The sequence below is a fragment of the Mixophyes fleayi genome, chromosome 5 (genome assembly GCF_038048845.1).
Source record: "Mixophyes fleayi isolate aMixFle1 chromosome 5, aMixFle1.hap1, whole genome shotgun sequence".
NCBI classification, from domain to species: domain Eukaryota; kingdom Metazoa; phylum Chordata; class Amphibia; order Anura; family Limnodynastidae; genus Mixophyes; species Mixophyes fleayi.
In genome coordinates, this window is record NC_134406.1 from 56681245 (window position 1) to 56709209 (window position 27965).

At 42.0% G+C, this 27965-nt stretch overlaps 1 long non-coding RNA gene across 1 annotated transcript; it reads right to left on the minus strand.

Annotated features, from left to right (window-relative positions):
* Positions 1-4043: 4043 nt before the first annotated feature.
* Positions 4044-27676, minus strand: LOC142158346 (uncharacterized). The gene is made up of 2 exons (XR_012692754.1): positions 26972-27676; positions 4044-6289 (listed from the first exon to the last, which is right to left on the minus strand). It is a non-coding gene; the product is annotated as an uncharacterized LOC142158346 (long non-coding RNA).
* Positions 27677-27965: the final 289 nt, after the last annotated feature.

Genomic DNA, 27965 nt, shown 5'->3' on the forward strand with positions numbered 1-27965 from the left:
AAGTGCAACAGGGACATTTTTTTGGGTTTACAAAGTCAAACAGTAACACTACGACCCTGTCTGTCTGGGGTCTGTCAATGACGAATTGTCTGGAGCATGTTTTGAGGAGGTATTGTGGCCCCGGTATCAAATTGGGTACCGGGGCCACCCCACTATGCAGTCCAGATACTTGTTTGGTGGAATTCCGACACGTGGAGGGTTTTTTAATTATATTGTGGCCTCGGTACCAAATTGTGTACCGGGGCCACCACACTACGCAGTCAAGATACTTGTTTGGTGGAATTCAGACCAGTTGAGGGTTTTATTATTATATTGTGTGGACCACTCTATCTATACCACACTACAACTCTATACCACTCTATTTCCTACTTTAATTCTATTTAATTCTATTTCCTACTTTAATTCTATTACTAATTAATTACCATAAAGAGGAACCAAAAAAACCAATTTTACCAAAAGTATAATATGACTTAGACTTACAAACACTACACTTGAAAGATCGTGCCTTTAAATGAAAAAGTCAGTCTTGATTGCACGACTATGTGCAAGTGCAACAGGGACATTTTTTTGGGTTTACAAAGTCAAACAATAACACTACGACCCTGTCTGTCTGGGGTCTGTCAATGACGAATTGTCTGGAGCATGTTTGGAGGAGGTATTGTGGCCCCGGTATCAAGTTGGGTACCGGGGCCACCCCACTACGCAGTCCAGATACTTGTTTGGTGGAATTCTGACACGTGGAGGGTGTATTTATTTTATTGTGGCCCCGGTATCAAGTTGGGTACCGGGGCCACCCCACTACGCAGTCCAGATACTTGTTTGGTGGAATTCTGACACGTGGAGGGTGTATTTATTTTATTGTGGCCCCGGTATCAAGTTGGGTACCGGGGCCACCCCACTACGCAGTCCAGATACTTGTTTGGTGGAATTCTGACACGTGGAGGGTGTATTTATTTTATTGTGGCCCCGGTATCAAGTTGGGTACCGGGGCCACCCCACTACGCAGTCCAGATACTTGTTTGGTGGAATTCTGACACGTGGAGGGTGTATTTATTTTATTGTGGCCCCGGTATCAAGTTGGGTACCGGGGCCACCCCACTACGCAGTCCAGATACTTGTTTGGTGGAATTCTGACACGTGGAGGGTGTATTTATTTTATTGTGGCCCCGGTATCAAGTTGGGTACCGGGGCCACCCCACTACGCAGTCCAGATACTTGTTTGGTGGAATTCTGACACGTGGAGGGTGTATTTATTTTATTGTGGCCCCGGTACCAAATTGTGTACCGGGGCCACCACACTACGCAGTCAAGATAGATAGATGCGTATCATAGATAAAGTACATTCAGTGGTGTGGGGCAAATTGAAAAATATTCAAAATGCACTGACATTATCAAAAACAAGAGGTTGTCACATGCTAAAACTCCAACATGTATATGATGGAGAGGATGGAGGAGCAGCCGTATGTGTAGTGTAATGCAGACCTGTTGAAGGTTTTTTATATATTTTATTGTGGTGCCCAGTGCCCACTCCTCTACGCAGTCCAGGTACATTTATTGGTGCGAATCAAACAAGTTGATGGTTTTCTTATTATATATATTGTGGTGACCCACTCCTCTACGCAGTCCAGGTACATTTATTGGTGCGAATCAAACAAGTTGATGGTTTTCTTATTATATATATTGTGGTGACCCACTCCTCTACGCAGTCCAGGTACATTTATTGGTGCGATTCATAAAAGTTCAGGGTTTTTAAGATATTGTGGTGACCCACTCCTCTACGCAGTCCAGGTACATTTATTGGTGCGATTCATAAAAGTTCAGGGTTTTTAATATATTGTGGTGACCCACTCCTCTACGCAGTCCAGGTACATTTATTGGTGCGAATCAAACAAGTTGATGGTTTTCTTATTATATATATTGTGGTGACCCACTCCTCTACGCAGTCCAGGTACATTTATTGGTGCGATTCATAAAAGTTCAGGGTTTTTAAGATATTGTGGTGACCCACTCCTCTACGCAGTCCAGGTACATTTATTGGTGCGAATCAAACAAGTTGATGGTTTTCTTATTATATATATTGTGGTGACCCACTCCTCTACGCAGTCCAGGTACATTTATTGGTGCGATTCATAAAAGTTCAGGGTTTTTAATATATTGTGGTGACCCACTCCTCTACGCAGTCCAGGTACATTTATTGGTGCGAATCAAACCAGTTGATGGTTTTCTTATTATATATATTGTGGTGACCCACTCCTCTACGCAGTCCAGGTACATTTATTGGTGCGATTCATAAAAGTTCAGGGTTTTTAATATATTGTGGTGACCCACTCCTCTACGCAGTCCAGGTACATTTATTGGTGCGAATCAAACAAGTTGATGGTTTTCTTATTATATATATTGTGGTGACCCACTCCTCTACGCAGTCCAGGTACATTTATTGGTGCGATTCATAAAAGTTCAGGGTTTTTAAGATATTGTGGTGACCCACTCCTCTACGCAGTCCAGGTACATTTATTGGTGCGAATCAAACAAGTTGATGGTTTTCTTATTATATATATTGTGGTGACCCACTCCTCTACGCAGTCCAGGTACATTTATTGGTGCGATTCATAAAAGTTCAGGGTTTTTAATATATTGTGGTGACCCACTCCTCTACGCAGTCCAGGTACAATTATTGGTGCGAATCATAAAAGTTCAGGGTTTTTAATATATATTGTGGTGACCCACTCCTCTACGCAGTCCAGAAAGATACCTTGTTGCAACGTTTTGGACTAATAACTATATTGTGAGGTGTTCAGAATACACTGTAAATTAGTGGAAATGCTTGTTATTGAATGTTATTGAGGTTAATAATAGCCTAGGAGTGAAAATAAGCCCAAAAACTTGATTTTTAAACTTTTTATGTTTTTTTCAAAAAAAATCCGAATCCAATACCTTAAATCCGAACCGAGACCTTTCGTCAAGTGTTTTGCGAGACAAATCCGAACCTCAAAAATAACGAAAATCCGGATCCAAAACACAAAACACGAGACCTCAAAAGTCGCCGGTGCACATCCCTACTGTGGATATGTGTCAGGAATCACATATGATCTTTAGGATTCAGTCAGACCGATTTCACTCTACCTGAATTGGCGGCAAGCGGGGGAATTTAATTAGCCTCAATGTTATTCAGAACATCGCAGCCGCAGGATATTTACTCGAACCCCAAAGAGGAAAAATGAGCAGAGATGTTATCGTAGTAACGGTAAACATGCGCAGCGACAATGTGCTGAGGAATTCCGACCATAGAGTCCAACTAAAGGGTAGGTATTTACCAGGGACCCCCACAAGAAGGGCTTAGCTGCTATTCCTCCACAGGTCGCGGCTATCTGCACAAGTTTTGGAGATGAACGGAACACAGATGAAAACCAGGAGTGAGTGCACATATTTCATATAGAAAAGGTAAATGCACATGTTTGCATGCCCAAGAATCCACGATGGCGACCAACATCTTCATGTAACATCAGCAGCGACCGGGAGTGGGGAAACCGCCATCAGAAATAGAAAGAAGAGTGCCCTGGACTCCGTGGTGTACTGCAGAGTCTGGAGTGTTACTATATGCATATAGGTGTTTGTGATTGATACATTGTACTTGGAGTTTGATATTTTCTGATACATATGAGATGCATATGAGGACAATATAGACACTGGTGATATAGCATAATATGGCGTCTGAATATTGTATGTAATAATGAGAGCTTCAGTTGGTACTGTGTGTAATAATGAATAAGCAACATGAAGGTCAGCGTGTGTTCGTGTAGTAACAGTGATGGTAGTTACTACTAGGATCCAGTAGAGTCAGTGCTATGCGTTATACTAGTATTTGTAGTTAGTACTTAATACTGTGCTGAGGTTGATGTAGAGACTGCAATATATAATAATGATACTGGAGATACATTGGAGAGCAAATGGCTTATGTGGTGAGTTATTAATGATGAGAATTGTAGTGGGAATTATAGTGGAATCTTAGATACATATACATACATATACTACACAAACACATACATCATTAAGGTATTTATGCACATATATAAAACACATAAACAACTCAGGGAAAAGAAAATGTGATGTATTGCACCATCTGTGAGTTGCTGTTTTATATTATGTGTAAGACACTAAAGGATTTAAGACAAATTGTAGTTTGTATCCAAAAGGGTGTATTTAATCCATTCCAACATTTTAGTATATATTACTTTCCTCAGGGACATCATGTGCAACTAAATTAGACTTTGTGGAGTGCTGAGCCATGATGGAGGGCTGCACTGCTGTGGTTGAAAACGCTTGCAACTTCAGGATGATCTATGAGGCAAGATGGAATGAGTTGATCTCATCGGCTGCCTTGAAAACTTTTAAGGAGTCCAAGGGGAACATGCCTCAGCTCTTACCTTTCATGGAAGATGTGAAAAAGATGGACTTGTACCTTGATGAGAAGCAGCAAGCCTACTGAAGTGGACACTGCTTGTAAAAGTCACCCTGGCACAGGTGATCTTGTTCAATCGAAGGAGGGACGGGGAAGTTTTCAAGATGTTGTTGACTACCTTCTCAAGAGATACTCCGGATCTCCACGAAGATGTGGTCCTAATGCTTTCCAAGGTTGAGAAGAAGCTCTGCTGGCACTTCATTCGTATTAAAATCTGGGGACAGCGAAATAGAAAAGAATCCATCCTGCAGACACCAGCCATGTAAGGTGCAACGGAACTTCTCGCAGAAGCATGAAGAATGTGGAGTGGCTACCTGAAATGTCTACGTTTGCCAGATCTGTTTCCTTGTCCCACTTCAGAGACTCCGATTGCGTACGACTGTTTGCCCGAGAGTGTGGGGCGAAACATCTCCACAAGCTGTCTTCCACGAACCTTTGAAAACTCGTTGCCACTTTCTCAAACGTCCTCAACCTTAACGGCACAGAACTGGATCAGTTGGCGGACTTCCTTGGGCACGACATTATGGTGCACCGGCACTATTACCGCGTCCAAGAAGTTACCCTTCAACTAGTCTGCCACGCTCATTAATGGCTCTCAAGAGTAGCAGACTGGCTGAATTCAAAGGCAAGAATTTGGGCAAGATACACATTGATCTGGACAGTAAGTTGGAAATCTTTTGTCTGATGTATGCTTTTGATTTTTACCTCGGCCATTTACAAATCTGTTTCTTTTCAGAACTGGTCCAGCTACAGAGCGACAGTTCGAATGATGAGCAATCACCTGTGACAGAGGGACAAGTGGTGAAGCGTTTGGTTGACACTTCCACAACAGAAAGGAGGTGATGAGAGGACCCGGCAACACAGGATCAGTGCCCAGCCAAGGCTTCCACAGGTCGCTGTAGCACACAGTTTCATTAGGCAAAAGCACTTTGCCTGCTCTGTAGTTTGCAGTGTCGTAATGGACCGCTCTACTTCCTTTTAGGTTGTACAGAAGTGTGGAAAAAAAACTGGGACAGAGAGATGATCCAAGCTGTGGAGAAGCACATGATAAAGTTTATCCAAACATGGCGGGTGCCTGGAAAGCGTAACGGTCTCGCATGCCTCATGACTGAACCATCAGCACTGAATAGTCGGAACTGGTAGTGGGTGAAATTCTACATAAAAAACCGCATAACAGCTTTAATAAAGAGGGATCAAACTTGTTGAAACGATACACAGTTATTGACCAGGGCTGTCACCTCCATGGCTAGGCGTGTGGATGTCCTCAGATGGCCAAAATACATGAAATTTTCCCCATCATGCAGTCCATATTAGTACTTTGAGCAAAGGCAAATTGTAAACCTCAAATGGTAACTCTGGTGACAAACAGCTCATACACATACTCGTGATTGTCCTGTTGACATGGCATTAATAAAGGGATGTCCCTATGAGTCATGTTCCAGACATGGGTCCTCACGATGCAATAGAAACTAGTATGTGTGCGTGGACAGGGTCATTTTAACCTCCTGTTTCATGTTACTCGTTTGTAAATAATGATAAAATGTGTTCGCTTTTTGTCACATGACATCGATTTGTAGAGTGTTAGGATTTTGTGAGAACAGGGGGGTTGTTGGTGGTGTCCTAATGTAAAACATTTATGAGGGGGTGTGTCTTCTTTTTTTCCAATCGTGTACAGATTTCTTTCTTGTATATGTGACCTGTTTGCAATCTAATCTTAATTTCTTGCATATGGAGAAAAAAAATGTTTTGACCAAAAGAGAACCAAACTATTAACTATAATTGTTACCACTGGACTATTCTTTCCTGCGGTGCATTCTTGTGGGTCTTGTTCTGTAAAGAAAACATATTTAGATAATGTAAATAGCTTGAAAGAGATTGCCTCCTAAAGTTATTTTGTGTTTTTTAAAATAATAGTTTATTTTTTCATGGAAAAACACAAGAGCAATACTAAATATAAACAGACACAAATAATACAAACAATTGTATTAGAATATAATTTGTTATCTAATAATGTTGCATCCAAAAAAAATACTATCAATACACCAAAAGCTACAAGAGATGGATGCTTGAAAGAGGAGGGGTAGAGGTGGAATTGTTCAATGGTGGTCTCTAAGGATGGTACATGTGGGTAGTGGGTGTTGCTACAGTTATGAGTACCTTGCTTGCCAATCACACAAGCACCACTTGTGGTAATCTCCTGTGTACAGATTAACTGAAGGTTGTGTTCAGTTTATGGTGAGCTCCTCAATAAAGCCACTGGTTTCACCACGGTAACATTAACTAGCTACTGTGAAGTGGGGTCCGGTCAAACCACAATTGAGATCCTGTGTTAGGATTCTGCGTCTGTGATCTGATTCTGCTGTTGTTTACCTGTGTATGAAAGATCTCTACTTTTAATTAGGCTGAGCTGCATCGCAGGTTTTCCTGATTGCTTGACTGCACTATTTAAGGCCTCCATCTTTGCTAGTGATAGTGTTTTGCTTTTAGCGATAGCGTCCTAGTTCCTGTGCTGTATTATCCTGTGTCTGATTTCTGGTTCTGATCCATGGCTATGTCTGACAACGATTCTAAGGCCTGATTCATTAAGGATCTTAACTTAAGAAACTTCTTATTTCAGTTTCCTGGACAAAACCATGTTACAATGCAAGGGGTGCAAATTAGTATTCTGTTTTGCACATAAGTTAAATACTGACTGTTTTTTCATGTAGCACACAAATATCAACTTTAAATTTCAGTGTACCAATAAGCTATCAAGTATTTGAGTGCTACATGAAAAAACAGTCAGTATTTAACTTATGTGCAAAACAGAATACTAATTTGCACCCCTTGCATTGTAACATAGTTTTGTCCAGGAAATTGAAATAAGAAGTTTCTTAAGTTAAGATCCTTAATGAATCAGGCCCTTAGAGAGGAAGCAAAATTAAATGATATCTTCCAGCCTTCGGTTGTGGAACTACAAGTCCCAGCATTAAACTAAATAATATGCTTCAATGTATTGTTACCACTCCGGAAACATTTAAATTACTCTTGGAATTATTTAAGCATACTCGAACAATCTTTTTATCAATTTTACATACATGGTCAGGTAATCAAAACCACAACCCCCTTGCTTTCTTCACACATTGAAGTCCTTTACAGAGAATAAAGGGGGGGGGGGGGGGGATTCCATTCTCTCAGCTGCGCAGCATCAGACATACACTGTACAATGTTTCTCCTATACACATATATTTACAGTGCACAAATTATATAACTTTGAATTTCAACATCAAAAGTACCTGTTACAGGGAAGGTAATTTTGTTAGAAGTCTGCCTTATGCAAATGCTCAAAATACTTAATGACCATTAAACTATTTTTCCTATATATGTGACAGCAACTAACCCTTCATTACAACTTGTTTTTAACTCATTTTTTAACCTTCTGTCTGGGTCGTTAATTTTGCAGCATTCCACATTTTAAACATTTCTTTACTCTGCAATAATTCAGTCCTGTCTTACATTTACACATATATTTCAATTTTCCAGATCTCTCAACTTCCCTGTGCCATCTCAAACAATCTCTTAGGGTTTGATCTCAATACCCCTTTTGGTGTTGTTACATTACCACTTGCAACACTCTAGTTCAGAGGTTCCCAAACTTTTTCAGTTCGCGGCACCCTTAGAGTCTCCAAATTTTTTCAAGGCACCCCTCCAAAATAATTACTGAGCAGTCCTGTTTTAGAAGTAGTTGGGTCAAAAAATTGTAATAAGTATTTAGGTCACGACAGAAATACTTATTTAGTTGTATGCAAAAATGCCCCTCTGCATCCAGACACTCTGCCCCCTCTGCATCCAGGCACACTGCCCCCTCTGCATCCAGGCACACTGCCCCCTCTGCATCCAGGCACACTGCCCTCTTTCACGCTGTCCCCCTCCTCTGCCCTCTGTCCCCCTCCTCTGCTCTCTGTCCCCTTCCTCTGCTACGATCCCTCTCACTCTGCCATCTGTCCCCCTCCTCTGCCAACTGTCCCCCTCCTCTGCTCTCTGTCCCCCTCCTCTGCTCTCTGTCCCCCTCATCTGCTCTCTGTCCCCCTCCTCTGCCCTCTGTCCCCCTCCTCTGCTCTCTGTCCCCTTCCTCTGCTACGATCCCTCTCACTCTGCCATCTGTCCCCCTCCTCTGCCATCTGTCCCCCTCCTCTGCTCTCTGTCCCCCTCCTCTGCCCTCTGTCCCCCTCCTCTGCTCTCTGTCCCCCTCCTCTGCCTTCATTCTGTCCCCCTGTTCTGCCATCATTCTGTCCCCCTCTTCTGCCATCATTCTGTCCCCCTCCTTTGCCATCATTCTGTCCCCCTCCTCTGCCATCATTCTGTCCCCCTCCTCTGCCATCATTCTGTCCCCCTCCTCTGCCATCATTCTGTCCCCCTCCTTTGCCATCATTCTGTCCCCCTCCTTTGCCATCATTCTGTCCCCCTCCTCTGCCATCATTCTGTCCCCCTCCTCTGCCATCATTCTGTCCCCCTCCTCTGCCATCATTCTGTCCCCTTTCTCTGCCATCATTCTGTCCCCCTCCTTTGCCATCATTCTGTCCCCCTCCTCTGCCATCATTCTGTCCCCCTCCTCTGCCATCATTCTGTCCCCTTCCTCTGCCATCATTCTGTCCCCCTACTTTGCCATCATTCTGTCCCCCTCCTCTGCCATCATTCTGTCCCCCTCCTCTGCCATCATTCTGTCCCCTTCCTCTGCCATCATTCTGTCCCCTTTCTCTGCCATCATTCTGTCCCCCTCCTTTGCCATCATTCTGTCCCCCTCCTTTGCCATCATTCTGTCCCCCTCCTCTCCCATTATTCTGTCCCCCTCCTCTGCCATCATTCTGTCCCCTTCCTCTGCCATCATCCTGTCCCCCTCCTCTGCCATCATTCTGTCCCCCTCCTCTCCCATTATTCTGTCCCCCTCCTCTGCCATCATTCTGTCCCCTTCCTCTGCCATCATTCTGTCCCCCTCCTTTGCCATCATTCTGTCCCCCTCCTTTGCCATCATTCTGTCCCCCTCCTCTCCCATTATTCTGTCCCCCTCCTCTGCCATCATTCTGTCCCCTTCCTCTGCCATCATCCTGTCCCCCTCCTCTGCCATCATTCTGTCCCCCTCCTCTGCCATCATTCTGTCCCCTTCCTCTGCCATCATTCTGTCCCCTTCCTCTGCCATCATTCTGTCCCCCTCCTCTGCCATCATTCTGTCCCCCTCCTTTGCCATCATTCTAGGAGGCCTAGAGTTCATTGTTACAGGCCACATATATTCATAACTAGCTACACCCGCTCCACTTGGACAGCGCTTCTCACAATAGGTTTTTCGGAATTTTCAGCTCCAGGCCCATATGGCCCTTAATCTGGCCCTGATCCCAGGGAAGAACAACCAGTTTCACAGACTCAGAAGTACTTTTGTACTACAAGCAAACATTCTGCCTTATTTAATGTTATTAAGTGTCATTATGAAAGTGTTTTGCACCTTGAGAATGGACATGGGCAGACAACTGAAAGTTGCTGATGACTGAGATCACAGTGTGAACCCATATAAGTCAGTTGGCACTGGTATAGGTGGCACAGCAAGCCAAAGTGTTTTTCAATGGCTCACTCAAATTTGCAGTAAAACCATGTTGTCTTGTATGCGCGCCTATTCCTATATTCACACATATGATTCCCATACATGATAGTTCCAGTTCTGGCACCATAACATCTTATTTACAGATTATTGATGTTCTCTTTAATCTTACAAAGTTTGCTGAGTTTCACTGGTGTTTTTAGCACCTCCAAGATTGTGTCATGAATTGAAATGTAGACATCTGCTCTCATTGTTACTTCATGCCTGGGGTAATCTCATGAATAAATCTTACATAGGAAGGAAACTCATCACCAAGAAATAAGAATTTGATAGGAAAAACATTTTGCATTTGATTCTTATAGTAAGGAACCTGTAATAATTATACTAGAAAACAAGGTTTATTGTTGCTCTAATTTTTCTTTTTTAACAATAGAAGATTTGTATTGAATTTCACACATTTTACAGGGTTAAAAACAAAAACATAAGGCAAACAAACACAAAGGAAAGGAGGGAGGGGAGAAATCAGGGAGGGGAAACAGATAACACATTACCATTTAAGTACAACAGCAAAATGAAAAATGAATACATAAAATATAAAACATTACAATCAATGCAAACACAGATGGAGGAGAAAGGTGGAGAGGCTAAGAGTTTCAAATAGAAATTGCTCCAATTCAATTAAGGGAGACAAAGGAGAGGTGGGGTACGGGAACCCAATGGTTTCCAAATAAAAGCTTTTTTGGATTTTATCAATTATCAAAGAAACAGGTGGGGGTGGGGGGAGATTTCCTATACTAAAAAATTGCAGCTCTTGTGACTAGAAGAATATGGCCCAGAACATATAAGTTTTAACTTTGGTTTACGGAAGGATACTGGTGTAAAAGAGCCACCCCAGGAAAAGGGTGTAATATACCACATTACCACATTACGTATCGGTACAAAAATCTCTGACCACAAGGAATGAAGCCAAGGACAGCTCCAAAAGACATGGCGATTTCCCAACTTCACCTCAATTCCTCCAACAAAATTTGGATACAGTAGGTATAAATATATGCAGTCTCTCAAGAGTTAGGTGCATTCTATGAATGAGCCTAAGAAGCATTTTAGACTGATTAATACATTTGGACATTTCTAAAATATTTTGGAAAATTCTGGTCAACCTTGAGACCTCGTAGATAGCTCACATATTAGTCAAGGAGGTGAATTGCGACAAAATGGAGGAATAATTACAAGTTGCCGTATCAGAAGGATTTCTACATATTTGTCCCCACATGTAATTCAAAGGCAAAGATTGCCAGTTATACTCTAATTGTGTTTTGAGAATATCCTGGGAATCTTGAGGAGTGGCTCTGGCAAGAATTTTGGATTTAGATTTATTAAGTTTATATAGTGATGCTTCAGCATATTCCTGAAGAACATGGTGAAGAGCCGGTAAAGAGGTCTAAGGATTCGACATGAACAGCAGGACATCATCGGCGAAAAGGCATAATTTATGAAACAGGGAACCAAACAGAGGCCCCATAATCTGGTCTGATGATGCTCTAGTTTTCTATAAGGTTTACTGTTTCTCTAGATTTCTATAAATGTTCAGTAAAACACATAGGTATAACCTAATAGGGACAGAGAAGTTAATTTCTCTGTATATTTTTTTCTGACACATTGATTGCTTAGCAAGGAAATGATTAGGTATAATCATATTGGACATATTTTAAAAAAATGAGGCAAAAATGTTTACCACCCCAATATATCAAGGCAACTTCTCTGTAGCAACTGAGCAATGCTCAGCTGCCCGGCGATACTGGCCCGTAAGGGGATAATTCACTAAACTACGGGTTTGGAAAAGTGGAGATGTTGCCTACAGAAACCAATCAGATTCTAGTTATCATTTATTTAGTACATTCTACAAAATGACAGCTAGAATCTGATTGATTGGTATAGGCAACATCTCCACTTTTTCAAACCCGCTGTTTAGTAAATATACCCCTAACGGTTAACTTACCCCTTTTCCAGACCAGTCTCTGTAGATACGCACATACGTGAGCCAGCTAGCCACATTTGGGCTTTGAGTTGACATAATAAAATAAAAACAAATAAAATGGAAAAATAGATAAAAATATGCCAAAAATAAATAATCTTCAAAGCATAAAGCATTTTATCAATGACTTTCTTCTGTTATCGTCATGTGGAGATGAACCATATCTGTCCTTTTCAAATAGGCATGAATAAGCTATTGCCGGTCAGCCTGTCTGCTAGTGGAGCTTGCTTCCGGCGATAGCAGTGCTATACCCAGCGGTAACCATTTCTATACAAGAGTGGTCAGCTTTTATGCCAAATGACATTACTACTTATGTAACTAAGTGAACTTTGTTGGAGACTAAAGTACATAAAGATCTACCTCATTTTCATCAAATAAGATGGCCTGGTGCCCATTCATTTCAACACTGGTACCTGGACACCGCTACACCAGCTGTATCTATTCTACATGTGCTTTGCTGTTATTTAGCCTACATGTGCAGACACCTTTCCTTTACCAAATGTTTGCTACGAGCCCCCCAAATGTTTAGTTACACCTCTGCTTCCATGTGTTGCAGCTCACATTCCTGTTTTTCCACCTAAAATCTTATTTTCCCATCAGTTAAACTCTTTGTAAATCCAAATTTACAGGTCAAGACTGGAATAGGTTGCCTTATTGTATTGCGAAGCAAACTTCAGATCTGATGGGTGCCCCCCCCCCCTTTTTTTTTTTTGTTACGTTTCAAAATTATGGTAAAAAAACACTAGAAGAATTATGAATTCAAAATATTTTTGCAGCTATGTGTGATGGGATATCCTGTGTTGTGCAGGTAAACATAAGTATGTCAGGGGCAAACACAGGATTTGAGGAAGGGGGTTTCCACGCCACGCCACCAGTGGGAGCGAGCAGCATGTGTAGGGGCGTGGCTATAATTTTACATAATCAGTAAGGCACAACATTCCATTGGTCCATCAAAATGCGTATGCATTGCTATGTCTAGTGTGCTGCTAAATACATGACACTAAGAACGGAATTAAAAACAGCTATAATTACAATAAATGATAAGCAAGGGACACTGTGCAGTCACAGTAAATGTGGCCAAACATCATACATTATGCTTTGTACTGAGAGATTATTGCAGATTATTCTGGTTATACATACAACTAAATGCTTCTATGCTTAACAGCTGAGAAGCTGCATACAAAGAATGATTCTTGAAACTCAACAAATTCCAGCGCGCTCCTGTAGGCTTTACAGCATTGCTCTTTAACATAAACGTCATGTGCTGTATCTTTTCCCATAGTCACAAACCCTGTTTACTGAGTATTCTTAAGTAAAATCCTATATAATAAGATGCTTGTCTGTTTATCATTGCTGAATCACACAAGCTGAATTCTTCAGACATGGTCAAATGTTATACTGTACAGGCATTAAAATCACTCATAGGTGATGTGAAAAGTATTCACATATCTTTTATGTTATTCCTATAAGTTTTTTACTTTTCTTACCTGTAAACTTTGTATTTTGTAACCCGAGTTCTTGGACACTATGTATGAGATGTACTGTTGTGCTTTATACATATCTGCTGTTATAAATAAAAAGTTTAAAAAAAAAAAAAAAAAAAACACTCATAGGTGGTCTATATTGTACTTTTAGGCAATATACTGTTTTGTATGCTCATGTTAATGATATTCAGTGTTTGCTGCCACATGGAAAAAAAAATATTAAATGATTAAACAGGCTTTTGGCACAAACCGATTAGCAATTTACAGAGTTTTGTGGCTTGTTTCAACTGGTAATTATCTAACTGGCATAGTCAGACTATATTACAAATGCATATCTCCTATCTGTCCCAATTAAGGCAGGATAGGGTCATACTTGCAAACACACACAGGATAAAACACACAGACATGTAAACTGTCACACACACACACAAACACACATAGGATCAAACACACGACATGTAAACTGAAGGGGCGGGGCCAGACTGCTGGGCAGAGAGCTGAGCTCTCACAGCAGTGGAGGGGACTGGGAGATGATTGTATCACGAAATCTGAGAGTCTTTAATGGATCCCTTGTATCTGCCAGGTTTGGCATTACTCACTCAGGGGTGCAGAGACTAACGAGTAAGTGGTATTCACCAGGGAACCCCGCAAGGAGCTATGACCTTAGTTGCCCCTATCCCGCAGGTCACGGTCCCCTGGGTGGGTGCCGAGCAGATTGGTAGGAGGAGCCAGGAGCGGAGAGAGCAGAAGATGGCTGATGCCGGGAGGTGACCAGCAGAGGCGAGGAGTTACTGAAGCAGCAGTAGATCAATATGAGCAATGCAGGTGCAGAACTATATCTGACTTGATGATAGCAGTCAGAGCAAGGGCAGTTAAATATAAGCAATGGAGATGTGAAACTATAGCTGACCCTATGATGGTAACTCAGAGCCACGGCAGGAGAGTCACTGGAACAGCGGTAGTTCAGTATGAGCAACAGAGATGTAGATGAACTCAGGAGAGGAGATGGAATCTTGGGCACAGCAGTAGCAGCTGCGGATGCTGCAGAGAGGTAGAGCTACAGCCGGCACGGCTTTGGCACAGCAACAGGAGACTCGGGTAGACCGAAGGGAGCCAGATCCTCACAGCGAGTGAATGTATTCGAAGAACAGGCGTCTGACAGGAGGAAGGAGGTGGTTTAAATACCGCTCCAGAATGCTGTGACCAATAAGGACGAGTAGGAGGTCTGAAGAGAGGAGAGCCGAATTGCATATGCGCAGAACCTGAGGCAAGATGGCGGTCGCCATCTATGGATGTGACCAGAACACCTGGGTCACCGCTTACAAGAGAGGTAACACTGCCGGTGCCGTCCGCGGGGCGTGTGATAGATTGCAGTTACAAGCAGCAGTGGCTGGTCCCGGGAGAGGGGCCAGCCACTGTAAGTATAGGGCACCCCAGGTAGGACAGTAGTTTCTGGGGACTAGGAACCCCCACCCCCCCACCCCTGGGTGCACACCTGTATGAACACCTGTATGAACACAGTGAAGGGCAATATACCAGAGGTGTATGAAACAAATGTGATGCATTAGGTGTAGGTGCTGTGAGGTTGTACGTCCAACAGAATCACTGTCTCCTGAGAATGACAGGTATACAAAAGCAGGTACACAGGAAAATAGTCCAGCAATTAAGTTTAACTAGCTCACAGATAATTTTATTAAGCAATGGTATTATTATTATTATCATCATCATCATGGATTTGTAACACACCATAGCTCTGCAGTACTGCACAGTGGAGAAAGTAGGATATACGTAAAACAAGGACAATAAAATGTAGACAAAATAAATGCAAACATGAAAACCAAGGGTATGGAGGGCCATGTACATGAGAGAGCATACAATATAATGGGAAAAGGACACAATACAGACAAGAGTGTGTCTCAGTGTGGAGGATGGGATAGTGGTGAGGGAGTACCACTAGTATGTGTAGGGTGCACTCTAATAAATTGATGGGTTTTCAGAGATTGTTCACAGATTTGGAAGCTGGGGGAAAGTCTGATCTGGTGTGGTAGGGAATTCCATAAGTCGATACTAGCACGGGAGAAGTCTTGCAGGATCAAAGAACATGAGGGAGAGTATTTTGAAAGGAGATGTATGAAGCGGTGGTGTTGTTGAGGACTTTGTATGGGAGAGTGAATAATTTAAATTGGATTCTGAAGGATATGTGGAGCCAGTGTAAGGACTTGTTGCGTGATATGGTAGATGTGGAGCAATGACAGAGGAAGATTAGTCTTGCTGGAAATAGGTGTAGATTTACGTAGATTTACCCACAGGAATTAGGCAAGATAAAACATACACAAAATCCTTGCTTGTCTAGCTTTTATTAAAAAAAAAACAGTTCTCTAACAGCCAGTGGGCCTTGCATCCTGCGCACATAAAAATGACATTTGCAATCACAAATACATCTTTTACTCACAGTTGTTTGATCAAATTGGTCTCTTAGTTCAATATAACCTCTTCTCCCCAGGCTGAGAACAAAGTGTTTCCCACTAGCCTCAACTTTTATAGGCCTAAAAGTTGCAGGCAATAAATTGGCTGTCTCACCCATTACACAGCCATCCATTCCAGGACTCCCTTTACAGTGGCGGATCCAGGGGGGGGGGGGCAATCACCCCCCCTAGCGGGGGCTTGCTGCCGGCGGCTGCACACTATGTGCAGGTCCGTTCGGCAGTGACAGTGTGCAGCCTGGCTGCTCTGATTGTGTTTAAAACCCAATCAGAGCAGCCGGGCAGCACATTGTCACTGCCGAGCGGACCTGCATATATTGTGCAGCCGCCGGCAGCCTTGAAGTCACAAAGGGGGCAGGGCCTAAATCGCCCCCCCCTAAATCGCCCGGGGTAGGATACTTTTCTAGATCCGCCCCTGTCCCTTTATAGATATTTTGATTCAAATTAAACAAAACACTCTTTCAGTACCATTATAAAGCAAATATAATGAAGCTCTAAATACTCTAATAGACAGCTCTGGGAAAAATATACACAATTCCACCAGTTTTCCAGTATTTCTCTCAAATTCCCCCCCCCTGGTATGAGACATTTGCAATGATCTCTTCAGGTATCACATAAGCATCATTCACTCTTGGGGGTAAATTTATCAAGCTGTGGGTTTGAAAAAGTTGAGATGGTGCCTATAGCAGCCAGAGTCTAGTTATCATTTATTTAGCATACAAAATTACATCTAGAATCTGATTGGTTGCTATAAGCCACTTTTTCAAACCCGCATTTATTCACATTAACATGGTAGATGTAAGCAGGTTATCATTAACAAGGTGAATGTAGCCATGGGTTCCTAAAATGTAGCCAGGGAGCTATTATTAAATAACAATCAGAACTAGAGATTAATGAAGACCCAAACATTTATTTTGTCACAATTCACCCTATTTCTGCCTCAAACTTTACAAATAAAATTTGTACATGTAAATCAGTCTGCCTGAGGCTGCTATGTGTATATAGAGCATTGGAATGGGCTTAGGTTTTGGCGAGCAATGTTTTAAGGATGATGGTATAAGCTATGACATCCATGTGAGTCTGGAACAGTGTAGAAACTTTCCTGACGCATTTACTAGTGATGATGAACCAATTCACTTCGCTTTTGGCTGCAACAGTAGCAGACACTAGAGTAGGTAAACAACTCTGTCCTCCATTAACACCTGTGGTGGGTGCTAGGGATGGACCTGGGCAAGGTTGGCATGTGCTTGGTGGCACTGACTGCACTGACATCGATACCACTGTAAAACCGCTAACAGGATAGCACCTCTGATGAAATGATGGATGCAGCCTGCTATGAGCGTCACTGCCAGCGATGCAACATTGGTGGCTTCTATTCCATCCGCTTTGCCCCAACCAAAACCTGGGTAGCAGGTTAGAAGTGCCGAGCAGGGCAAGTTATCGGCCAAAGTAGTTCCAACCCCTTTTTAGCACCCATGTTTATGACTGTTTAGTGTCTCTGACATTAAAGGGTGTCTTGTGTTACAGGGATACGAATATGCTGCTGCACAATCATGTAGAACACATGTGCATTACTGTCACGGTTGGCTTACAGGAAATTGATCCCTAGGCTCTGCTGAACATTTCTAAGCCCATCCACGGGCGTGGAGTCTAACAGACAGGTGTTTTTCACCAGGAACCCCCCCAAGGAGGTATGGTCTTATGCACCAAGTCTGCAGGTCGCGGTCCCGTGAGTGAGTGTACAGCGAATGATGTGGGGGAGCCAGGTGACGTGGATGGAGACGATGGAGTCCACAGATGAGTGGTATAAATACAGGCACAACAATAATATAGGCTGATGGTCAGCAGCCAATGAGTCACTAGGAGAATAGGTGCTCTGTGGTATACAATGAGAGGACAGAGGCTGTCACTATGAAGTACTCTGGAGATGGTAATGGAAGTACTGGAGCAGCAATAGTTCAACACAGGCAGAGGCTGAAGGCTGACTGGAGTGGTGGAGGTAACTCGTAGTAACAGCTGAGGAGTCACAGAGAGAGTAGAGGCTCTGAGCGGTAGCGATGAGAGAACTGAAGCTGTCACAATGAAGTACACTGGAGATGGTAATAGAGGTACTGGAGCAGCGATAGTTCAACGCGGCCAGAGACTGAGAGCAGGCTGGAGTAGTGGAGGTAACCCGTGGTAACAGCTGAGGAGTCACAGGTGTAATAGCGGCTCTGAGTGGTAGCGATGAGAGAACCGGAGCTGTAACAATGAAGTACACTGGAGATGGTAAGAGAGGTACTGGAACAGCGATGGTTTAGCATAGACCACAAACCGAGAGCAGAATAGAACACAGGCAAACCACAAGGAGAACAGGAACCAGAACCACAGGCTGTAGGAAGTGAGCTTGAAGAACAGGCATCAGACAGGTGAATCCAGGAGGTTTAAATAGTGCTCCAGAAGTGCTTAGCCATTGAAAAAGAGGGAGGAGGTCCTGAAGTGCAATAGGCTTGCTCCTGCACAGATCTGAATATAGCTGAATGAATGAACTGGAGAATGTCTGATGCTGGGACATGGCAGTTTGCAGATGAATGGACTGCAGGTAACGAGACAGGTACTATCTGTGGGACCGGAGCGTTACAATTACTTCCTCTGAACAATTCCAGGCTACGGAATATGAAGCTGAGCAGCGATCTGTTCTGAATGAATTTGTACATACGTCTTCAGGTTCCAGTGCTGGATGAGGTTTGTCATCTACTTCAGCACAACCAAGGATAAGTTTCACAATGGTCCTCCTTGAGCATTTACACGCACTGCTTGGCCAATTTCCCATTCCACATATTTTGTTTCTGACCGTGTTGACTGATTTCAACAGCAGACAATATTAGCAATGTATGAGATTTTTGGTTACTTTACTAAAAAGACCAGGATAGGTTTGGAGACATATCATGCAGTTGTCTGCCAGCTGTATTACATTTGGATATCAACCAGTCCCTCAGCTGAGTGTTTCCTGCTGTTCGATATTCTTGATCAAAGTGTACGTCTATACCACCTCTCACTTCATGACTCAATTGACTGTTGTGTGGATAGACACACTGCTACCCCACAGTTACACAGTCTGGAGCAGCAGCAGAGTAGCATTTTCTTTTTTTTTTTTTTCTTAATAAACTTTTTTTATTGGTTTTAGTCGAGGTACAAACATGAGAACCAACAGTAAATCAACAGGAGTTGTGGTACAGTGGTTATTAACAAGATCAAACTGTAGTGCTTAACTAGATGTTAGAAACCTAGTTATACCAGGGGGTAAGTTTATATCAAGGTTTCTTAAAGGTAAGACGAACAATGGAGAAGGGAAAAGAAAAAAAAGAGGGAGGGGGCTTATGGTGAGAGTTGAGGGGAGATTCCCATAGCAGGGCATACTATTGTGATGTATCTTTCTATTTTGTTCTATTAAATGTGCAATTTTTCTTATTGCTGGTGCTGGACTGTTCATTTGTTGAACAACTATGGATTCTGTTTTTTTAATTATGGGCTATGTGCAGCTTTTCAAGTTTTGATTTACTTACATATTTATTGTGAATTGAGTACATCCTCATGTATATTTTTGTCTATATATATATATATATATATATATATATATATATGTAGAGAGAGAGAGAGAGAGAGAGAGATAGACATGTATAGATATATTAATAAATGTACTGATTTTCAAAACTTTGCTTTCAGTCTTTGCTTTGTGCATGAAATCCTTTTTTAACTACAGCTACTAAATATAAAATATCATAGGAACTAGGGGAGAGCTGTCAAATTTTAGCCCGGGAGGCAAGACTCGACTCAGTAGCCTATTTTAAAGGAAAAAACTGCAGGTGGGCCAGTAACCCAGCCCAAGGTATCCTACAATGGGACCTGCCCAGGGGGCGAATGCCCCCCAGCCCAGCCAGCCCCTGATAGGTACCAACTTTTTAAAGTCTTTGGGAGTGCTCACATTACTTCCCCCATATGACTGATAAATACCATGCCTAGACAAGTTTAGTGGCTGATGTAGCACAAATATTGGGGGTGCTCAAACACCCGCAGGGCTGAATCCTATGTATAATGTATTGCAGTTCCATCTTAACTGGTCTACCCCTAATTCGACTATTACTCCTACACTCTATTTTGCATGCAATGGCTAAATTGATATTCCTTGCAAACTATTCTTCCACTGCTGATCCACCCTGTCAGTCTCTACACTGGTTGCCTGTCTTTCACCAAATCCAATATAAAATACATCTACTAACACAGAAGGCCATCAACAAAACTGCACCAACATATATCTCCTCACTTGTCTTAAAATATCTCCCAACTAAGGTAATGTGCTTTTTTGTCCACTGCAAGGAGATGTCCCTACTCCATGTCTCTGATCTCTTCAAAAAGTGCATGAAGGGATTTGTCAGGGTTAGTTATGTACAGCAGGATGTCGTCTGCAAAGGCTGATATGTTTACTTTTATATTCCCAATATGTATACTCTCAAATGTAGGCTTTGTTGTAGTATTTGTAGTGATGGGTCTAATGCCAGTTTGAATAGAAGCAGTGATGAGGGCAAACTAGTCGCTTGACCATACCCATTTCAACTCTGTTTTTCCTAGTCCTAATCAGTAGTAGTGTCGTGGATGGGTTCCTGTAGAAGTATTGAATTAATTGAATCAACTCCCGGTCAAAAGCTCTTTGTTCTAGAACTGCCAGTAAATACAACCGTATTGCATGCTTTCTTATATAATAATATTTTCATGGTGAGGTTGCTGAGACACAACTACAGCTGCGACGATAGCTGTGCTAATGTCTCTCACCGAGGGACAGCCCCTTGCAAATCCTAACTGGTGGTCAATGAGAAGGTCTGGTAGGATCAATTGAAGCCTTGTGGCCATTATTTTTGCTAACATCTTGAAATCCGTTATGAGCAGGCTTATATGGCGATAAGGGCGTCTGCACGTAAATACATCGTGCATCTATTTGTCTACGTGGAGCTAATAACAAGGGACTCCTGTACGGGCAGAAACTGCCAACACCGCTACATACGCACGCGGATGCATCACCCGAACATCAGCAACACATTACTATGGGTAGATAATAGGAGGATGATTAAGGACGTTACTTTGACTGCCCTGGAGATCTACCTTTCAAGTTTATTTGGTTTATCGCTATATCATTATTTCTGAGGACGAAGAACCCTAGCAGTAGTGAATGTTACACTTCGGATCACTAAGGGACAAACCGGAACCAATTACTTCCACACAGGGCTGTGGCATTTCTTTACCCTGATACAGCATCGCTAAGGAAAACATCTGACCGCATCCTTCCTGCTTACAGTATCAAATCTATTCAACATGTGAGTGGGAATTATACATTCTCACTTAAGGTATGATTTTTATCCTTTTTAATTTACTGTAACTGGACTCTGGGCTTATACATTGGAAACCTATCTTTACTGAACTTGCCATATTTTATTGTTGAGATGTTGGACTTCTATTTATTTCTCTTTACCTCCGGAGAGAATGTATATGTTGAGTATTGAACTTGTTGGACTATTATTGGAATTTGGTCATTCTGAATATTACATTATTGCAAATTTATGTATACCGAGTTCCTGTTTGGTCCAGACCATATATGCTATATATGTTTTATTATTCTTCTGTTTGAATAAATTTTTGCACCCATTCCACATCCATTGCGCCAAGGAATACTGCTTCTTTACTATATGACCATTAGGGGAAGGGAAGGGACCCACCCCTTACACTTAGTACTACCACACTAGGCAGCATTATACATATGACATAGAAGGGAAACGTGGTTTATCCCCCACCACTCAGGCTTCTTTTCGCATTTGCTCCTGCAGTACGGGTCCAGTGGATCCTCTTAATATAGGGCAGAGTAATATTTATGAAAATGGTTTTGAATTTGCATTGATGAGTGGTCTTTAATGGCTGTCCCAATGTTTTTCTTTTTCCAGGTTCTCAACATGGTAGCTTGTAGTCTTCCTATTTTATTCTCTTATCTATAATATTTATGTTTGACATAGGTTAGAATTGAAAATTAACATGATAGCAAACAACACTGACGCTATTACCATATATTAATCTATTGAGATTATCCAATACTAGACGTGGTATATGGATTGTGAATTTAATATGATTCATTTGGAGGAAACAAACTGATATATGAAAATATCCTACCTATTCAATATATATTATAATCCCCTACTATAATTGAAGCAATGGCATCTGGTGCATCCAGCTAATTTTAATTACACACAATTGTTTTTATTGAATATCGAATATATACCTTTATATATTGCTGGTTTAATTAATAAAGGTTAAGCTTTAACCTATACTCCACTGCGTTCTTACCTAACAAATTAAGACCTTTAATGCACCTTACCTACCTCTTTTCTGTTTTTGTTAGATACCACTACAGTAATGGGTGGCACCCCACATAACATAATATAAAGATTAGATCTGTCTAATTGTGCAATAGTGGCTATATTGTTTCCATCATTTGTGCGACAGACTCTCCTCCTTCTATCTCCTACTTGACATAGAGAGGGAAACCATCCAGCAGCTATTGGGCTAAAAATGCTTACAGTTAAAATGCATCAAGGTGTCATCATTCTGTGAGTCTTTGTAGACCCTCAACAAAGACTTTTGTAATGATCTGTAGTGTTCCTTAGACTCTTTACTTTTCCGCAAGACATAATTGATTATGTGGCCTCTCATGATGGACCTTGAAGCTTGACGAAAATGTTTTCCTCTGTTTCGTGTGTACTTGGGACATTTATAGTATAGACAAGGGGGATGAGTACGCTGGGGTTCCATATAAATCATATGCAAGAGTGCTCCAATTGTTAAGAAATTTTTGAACAAATGTTTGTCTGATCTGTCATCTGTGCATTACTGCTACAGCCATGTGTGAACTTACAGTCATGCAGTTCACTGGTTGCTAGGTAAATAGCAAAAATCTTCTATGCAACTAACACTCTGGCAGCATCAGCTTTTCTATAACTTACCACACCTATGCAGCTAATTATCCTGCAGTTTCTGATTGGTGCTGCGGCTTTTATTGACCTCTTCCAGGCAGCATACCAATTCTGGTGATATTTTCAGCTTGACCCTGTGTGCCTTGTATCCTGACCTGTTCTGTTATCAGTGTTTGACCCGGATTGTTTAAAGAATTCTGCTGTCATCTCCACTCTTGTCCCTTGGCTTGTTAATCAGATCTGCATACATATATCTACCTGCCCTGACCTCTGGCTTGCTAAAACGATTCTGCTGTCTTCTCCTACTCCAGACCTTGGCCTGCTTATTACCCTGCATTAACCTTAACCGCTGCCTGTCTGGCTCTGAGTTCTGCTGTTAACATTCTAGTTGCTCACTACCTCCTACCATATTTTGTTCACTCCACCGGGCAAGTTCCAAATCAACAACTTGTTCTGGGGGACTTAAACTATTCAGCAATGCTGTGTAATAAAGGCTCATGCAGATTTAGGATAGTAAACTTGTTTTATGCACAGGGTAGGTATGTTAGTTGTCATGGAGAGTCTAGTGTCAGTCCTCATGTGCACTGCAGGTTAATCTATAAGCCACTCAGAGAAGTTTCCACAAGATTTCACAAGTATACATTCTTAGTTGTATAAGGGGGTGAGCTGCAATTTGTGCAGTATTGGGTTGAGTTAGTATTGTGAGTGCCCACATATGTTTAGAGTCACTATGTGGACCTATGAGGGGTAAGTGTGTCCTTCCGATAAGGCCCCTTGATGTTATCAGTCCTGTTTTCAGCACTCACCAACTTGAATTTAGGAGTGCAATTCGCAATGCCTATAATGTGTTGCCCAAAATAGTGGATCTGACTGCACAGACTGTCTGGGGAAGCAGTACAAGAAGGGCTATATATGGGGTTACCCATGTCTATAATTAACACCCCAACATATGTTTCTCAACAGCTGATCAACTGGTCCCTTACAATCAGCAATTGGGATAGCATGTAGAGGGAAATAATACAGTTCAATGATGGCTGAATCTAGGGTTACCCATAACCTTTAGGCATGAGTAGGTCCCAGGGTCTTACAATCCACTAGGGAAATGTGTAGCAGTCATGAAGGACAAATCACTAGGATTCTCACCACTACACAGCCTATACGGAGAGGGCTCACTCTGGTTTTGGCTCCCTTGCCATTACCAGAGTGAGCAGCAAGTCTTACCCCCAGACAGATTAACAGTCACTTCTCTACTAGGAGAGGAAACCTCCACTGCTCGTCTCACCCTAGCAGCGGGTATTTGCCCAAACAGCTGGCTGGTTAGTCCCTCACAATCAGCAATTACAGTGGTGTCTGTCACCACTGCACAGTAATTTGCACCAATGCAGATCTTAGGAGGTCATACAGGCTATCCATTTAGATGGCTGGAATATGATGAAGTACAGATTGGGACCAAGAGCATTTTAACACCACTGGGTGCCCCGGGAGATTTTTTTTTTGTGTCGGAGCAACTGTTTTACTGAAGTAATCTTGCACCAGGAATTAAGAAGGATTTAGATTTAACTCTCTCTCAGTAACCCTACTGAAAAGTGACTGGATCCTCCCCCAATGTAAGTCTTTTTATTACACTTTCTTTGTGGTTAGTGATATATTAAGTGGTACCACTTATCTGCTCCTTATGAGTCCCAAATTGGTAGTGAGAATCTGTTGGTTGCACTACTTTCAGTCCAGATAGACTTATTTATGAAGGAATGTAAGTGGGTAATCTTGACCTCCTTCTTGGGAACTTGATTGGCTGAAGTCCTTCTTGTAGTCCTGAAATCTTGCTGCATCTGCTTCCACTCCTTGATCCTCCTGCTCTTGTTTCTTCTCTTGCCTGAACTTTATTATATGCTGCTAATTTTCGATTCAGAAATCACTAATCCTCTCGCTGTGCTTTCCATCACTATGCAACTCTGCCTGTCACCATGCTTTCCCTAACTGACCTTACTCTCTGACTAAAATATGCTCCTTAAGTTATTATCACTCTCCTCTCTGTCTAAGTCTCCACGCGCTAAGACTGTGTCTCTTACTCTAACCACTGTTCTCTGGTACCTCACTGTCTGTTAATGTATTCTTTAATTTCCTCATTCCAGAAATGTATTTTCCTCTGTCTATCAATATCGGTTTTACTCCTGTATCTCTAATCCACTCTCTTCAATATTTCTTCCTCTACTTTGTGATTAATATCTCCCTCCATCTTTGTTCTGTGTGGGCCTCATGTAGAGTTGGAAGTTCAGAATGATCCGAAAAAAATGCAATAACGTGTTTATGCTGAGTTGTACATATATTAAGATATATACAACTCATTATACAATGCCATATGCTGTATGAAGATATGTTTAAAGTGTTCAATACGCTTTAAGTCAATCATGATGCGGTAATGGCACCAGTCTGGTGTTTTAATGTAGAAATAGAAAAAAAAAAGAAAATAAATGAAATTTTCTAAAAATGGCATCCCTGCAAAGAAAATGTACCTAAGCACTAGCTCTCATGATGGGTAGCGGTGGGTTCCCCTGCAAAAGCTGTAGCCAGCACCAGGCTATGACAGGCTGGGCTGGCCACAATATAACAGGAAAACCCACATGGAGTTCCTCTGTCCTAATGTGACACAGCCCCAGCCTGTTCAGCACAGAGGATTAATAGCATATTTTCTTGTGGCACTATTGGTCCTAGCAAACCATGGCAGCCATAAACTGCTTGGGTATACTGGCACTTGTAGAAGTACAAGCAGGTCCGGCGCTCCCATTAGGCAAGGTTAGGCACTTGCCTAGGGCGACCGCTGACCATACCTGTCACGGCGGCCACACAGCATTCAGATGCACGGGGGAGGGGGGAAGAGGCTATTGCTCACCACCGCCGCCTCTCTGCTCCGTCTCCTCCCCTCCACTCACTAGTGTCAGTGAGTGGAGGGGAGGAGACGGAGCAGAGAGGCGGCGGTGGTGAGGTAAGGAAAGACAGGGTGAGGGGGGAGGGGGGAGGAGGGCGGGGGCTGGGGCGCCGATTTTGTAAAAATGCCTAGGGCGCCATGGAGGCTAGCACCGGCCCTGAGTACAAGCATGCTGCTGCAGGCCTCCAGTGCCACAAAAAAAATATTATAAAAACAAAACAAAACACAGACACCGCAGAACAATATTTTATTTAAATAAAGACCCACGTATTCCCTCATTCACCAGTATATTATTCACCTAATTCAGACCATACCATTTTTTTTGTGCACGAGCAAAGTACAGAAACATGTATTTTACACATAAAAAAGTATATCCAACTCTACTTGAATCCCTCTCTTTAAGGTGTTTTTTTAAATCTCCTTATAATTTCTCTGTATATGAATGGTTTCTTCCTTTTCTGTCAATCTCTCTTGCTCTAATTTCATCTGTCATCACGATTTCTCCCTCTCTCTATTCTATATTTCTATCCAATCCTTCTCATGACTTTTCCAATGTTTTAGGTGTCCCCTAAATTTTGGAGCCCTTATGCAAATGCCTATGTTTGTCTAATGGTAGTGCAGACAGTTCTATATGTATGTCACAGTGAAGTGGTCAGGACAAGGGCATTGATGATGCGATTAGCTGTGAATCGTTTCATCTTGGCCACACCCATGCGATGCGATGACTGTAAGCTTCAGTGGGGCTGGGACTAATGTGAATGATTACCTAGTCTGTGTAGAATGTTTTGTAATATGATCAACTCTTTATAAATTATAATAATAATAGTAACATAAAAATTATATATAATGCTATTGTCTTAACATACATTAATAAACTTTATTTTATTTATTTAAATTATTAGACTAATATTATTTAAACAGTACTATATACAAAATGCTTTAGTCTCAAAATAAAGCATTTTTTTAATGATTTTTTTCTGAGATGGCATTACGGTGGTATTTGCACTTGTTAAATAGGCTCACCTTCAAACCTATTTAGGTGAGACTTCGTTGGCAACACTTCAGTAGTAATCCCTTTAATATATAGGGTAATGCGATAACAGCCCTCTTGCTGGTGAAAACACCAGTTCTCGCCGATAATGGGGCTCTTCATCCTTTGATAAATAGGGAACAAAATGTTCATTAGTAGTGACAGATAGGAGATGAGAAGTTGTAAATGATGTGAGTTAGGGACTTTAATATTCCTTCTATTATATTCACTGTCACTGGAGCTGACAGGCAACAGTGGGATAAAATGTTTGTGTAATGAATTTAGCTGCTTATCACATGCATGAATATGGTCATTATGAGGGCTGCCATTGGGGGGGAGGGGGCTAGCATTGAGGGCTCTGGGTATAAGTGTTTGCTGTTGGCATGCCATTAATATCTATCAGATAGTTATTACATTGTATAAGTGCCACGCTTATATTGTATAAGCTTCTTATACAGTAAACTCTGACATCTAATTGTTTCTTGTCTGTTTCTATTAATAAATCAGAGCACTGGGGGCTTAAAGATATATGTTAATGGCAGCTCCTGGGGGATATACACATGTAACAAGCAGCATAATGGGGGTCAGAACCAGCATTGGCTGGGTGAGTACTCTATGGGCATAGGCTCGCTTTACTCAGATTGGGGGTCTCCTTTATACAACTGTCACCAGTTTGAAGGTCTGTTTTATACACTAGCTACTAGATTAGTGGTCTGATATATAAACTAGACGCTAGATTGCAGCCACCATAAAGTCTCTGTAGACCATAAAGAACTCTACTTTGTACACTATTTACAATTGCCTTTGCTTCGTATACTAGCCATCAAAATTGTCTAAACCATACATGCCAACTTTCCAAACTCAAGTCATGTGACAGGGGGTAGGAGGGGGCGTGGTGTCGTCGTCGTGTCACCATAGCCCCTCCCTCACTATAAAATGCCAAAATTCACAGCATTGAATAGCGGGGGCAGGTCTTAATGACACGAT